The following is a 3,710-nucleotide window of genomic DNA, read 5'->3' on the forward strand; positions in this document are numbered from 1 at the left end:
GTATTTAGATTAATTTGTTAAAGACAATTTATTTAAGAATTTGATTTATTACTTTGGATTATTTGAAACTAAAAAATTTAAGTTTTATTTATTTTGGTTAGCAATTTATTTATTTAATTTAATATTTAAATTTAAAATTTTATCATAATTTAATTTAATTTTAAATTAATTCCATTTATTTATTTATGTATGATAATTTATTTTTATTTTAATTTTCTTTTATTTTGATTTATTTCTTTTTACCTTTTATTTTATTTATTTATTTTAAATTACTTTTTAATTGATTTTTCAACTTATTTAGATTTTATTTTTTTTTATTTCTTTATGTTATATTCAATTTTACTTATTTCTTTATTTTTTAATATTCAATTTATATTTCATAAGGGGAGGGTTAAAACCACAAAGGGGCCTAAATATGAAGAAGTAATTACAAGTCCTTGAAGGGATCTAATGCTCAGCAACTTCTAAAAGTGGTAAAATTCAAAATGCAAAAGAAACATAAGAGAATTTGATAACTACTATAGCACTAAAATAATTAAGAGGGTTAGCAACAAGCTAGAACCCAAAAATAAAGCCCAACATTGATTGCCTTTCAACACTAGGTATCACCAAAGAATTCCTACAAAAAAGACTAAGCCTGTAGGGACAAAGAGATAAAAGTGGAAACAAATAGAGTACAAGATAGTAAGCATTAAAATAATTAAACAAAATTAACCTAAGCAATGATATCATAATAACATCTTTGAACATCCAAACAACTCTCACAAATGCACCCTAGCCACGTAGAAGAGAAACATAATAGACCAAAAGAGCAAAAGCTGACAAAACAAAAACAACTAATGTTGAAATAACACAAACTTCACTTAATAGGAGAGCCAAAGAAAATCCATACTTAGCTAGATAGGAGCCAGTTAACAAGATCTAATGACTTGACATATAATAGGGAAACTATATGTTTCATAAAACATGAAGCATATCTAATAAAAACCATTCAAAAATAGTCATTGCAAAATGAATAACGTAGAAACAAAAATCTTAGGATATTATAGGCATTAAGACACTTAATAACCACCTCACAGCACAAAAAACCATAATAACCACAATCTACCAAAATATTTCCCTCCATAATCCCTAAGCTAAAAACAAACAAAATTAATTCAACCATGCAAAGCAGCCCACAATGAATTGACTAAGAAAGGAAAGCCAAATCTAGCTCAAGTGAGTAATATAAAAAAGGATTTTGTAAAGACTACCTAGTTACCACTCAAACCTCTTCCAAAACAAGAGAAACTGCCTCAATGAAATGTAGTTGATGGAGATAGAATTAGACAAGACAAAGTTGTAAAAAGGTAGAGAAAGCTTGAAAACTACTAACACCATAACAATGCTTCAACAAGACCATTGCTACTATAATAAAGAAATAAATAATAGCTAACCAGTAAGAGAGATAATAGTACACATAATTAAAACCAATGTAAAAGTAGAAGTAAGAGTAGCATGTGAGATGCCTGAATAAAAACATGATAGATATCCTAACACAACCAGTGCACCTATTAGGGAAAAAACTAGAGCTAAAACACACAACATCCCATACAAAAGGCCAACCTTTCCAAAGCAATAAAACAAAGTCTTAGGTGAGAAATAATTTGGTACTAAATCAATAACTCCTAAGACCCGATCATTACTAGAAATAAACCAACGTAACTAACCTAAAATGGGGATAACCTGACTTAGATAATAGAAAAAACACAAAAAATGTCATACCCTTAGCTATAAGATACACTAAAGCTGTGAAAATCATCCAAGAAAGATCCAAGAGTGGCCAAAACTATTTTCATACAATAAACATAGAAGAGCCATAATCTAGGTCATAGGAAAAAATAGAAAAAAATCAATGCCCAAGTCCAACTCGTTAATACAGGGAAACAAGAAATAGAATGTAATGCCACAAGGACAACCACTCAAAATAACATAATTATAATTTAACATAAAGAAGATAAATTTTATATAGTATAATGAAGCCTTTGAAGAGGACATGAAGATTAGTATAAGTAAAATCCATAGGTAAATAAGCTTTCAACCATAATTGTCTTACCAATCACCATAAGAGTTACCTTCCTTAAAAATGTGAGAAAAAAGGATATTAAAAAACACCAAGGGTTGCTTGGTATCCCTAATAAGGTAAAATAAATCTAGGAAAAACACATAACTATTAGATTCCTTCAAATAATAGAGGTTATATGTAGAAACCATCTCAATCCGAATGTTAGAGATGCCTAAAGATAGATAGAGCTTAAGTCCATATAAAATAATAGAGAGCTCCACATAAATATCAAAATAAATTTAAAGGAACAGCATAAGATATAATAGTGTTTCCCAAAGAGTTCCTTATAATGTCACCACAACCACTGTCAAAGTTCTTAAAAGAACCAACATTATTCAATTTAAAATTATGCGGGTTGGGCTTCATCCAATAATCACACTTAGGCTAAACAAAAGTTTTGTTAGAGAACAACATAATGCTTAAGTTTTAAGCCACAAAAGAACAACCCCTAAATATTTTTTTTTCCATAATGATTAGAAGAAAAAAGCATAAGCACATTATCTTTAATTTTAGTGATAATATGCCAATGGTACATACAAACATTATTGAATAAATAATCATTACAAGCAAGCCATAAGAACCAGGGAAAACGTTAGTGGATAAAATTCTTAATGTGGCCATTACAGTTGGTAAACTAAAGGTTAAACATTTAACAATGATAGAAGAGCCACTGAAATGATTAGAACAAAAGATATCATCAAAATAAATCCATGCTTTGGAAATAATAGGGCATGAAATAAGGGCATGAAGCATATATTTAGCATAACATAGAAATTTGCATTCAGAACATAAAATTAAAAATCAAGCCATAAGATTACCATCATTAAAAATATAGTTATGGAGCCATAAGTTTTATTATAACATCTTCACCAAACATAAAAGTCAGAATGCAATTGAAAGTTATTTTGGTCTTCAAAATGGTGGGGAAGAAGAAGAAGCAGCAATAGAGAGAACATTCTTGAAAGACTAATATTTAGTGTTAATACAAACTCAAGAAGTACTCACATAATTACCTGGAAGTTGAGCATCACAAGTAGCCCTAGGATTAGAAGATAATAGAGTCATCATAATCTAAAAGAAGCAAGAAAAAGAATAAAAAATTTAAAAAATGAAATAAAGTTAAAACCACCCAAAGGATAAAAATGCACTACACCATATTTAGTGTTAGAAAGGCTAAGAAAAAAATAAAAGAAGAAATAAAAAAAGAGACTAGGATGGACGCCCTAGAATCACTAGGGAATATGACAAATGATTTATTAAAATTCCTAGGCTCATGATTTATTGAATTTCCTTTTTTATGATTTATCGAACTATCTTTTTATTTGATTTTTTTTTGGTAAAAACCTACCAAACGGATCTACACATTAATATAAAAAAGGGATCACAAGCTCTTAAGGAGATAGCTAGCTCGCTACTGCTCGAAAGAGCTACAAAAGGAAAAGCAAAAAAACCTAAGAGCCAATGATCCCAGCTAAGCACGAGTAGAAAACAACCTAATAATATTCTAAGAAAATGAATGGAATAGGAAAAAGAAACGTCATTTAGCACCGCCTTTCCCATCCGAAGAGGACCCTGCACAAAACGATCACTAGTTTCCAAAAAAATT

The sequence above is a fragment of the Dendrobium catenatum genome, unplaced genomic scaffold (assembly GCF_001605985.2).
Source record: "Dendrobium catenatum unplaced genomic scaffold, ASM160598v2 fragScaff_scaffold_648, whole genome shotgun sequence".
In the NCBI taxonomy this organism is placed as follows: domain Eukaryota; kingdom Viridiplantae; phylum Streptophyta; class Magnoliopsida; order Asparagales; family Orchidaceae; genus Dendrobium; species Dendrobium catenatum.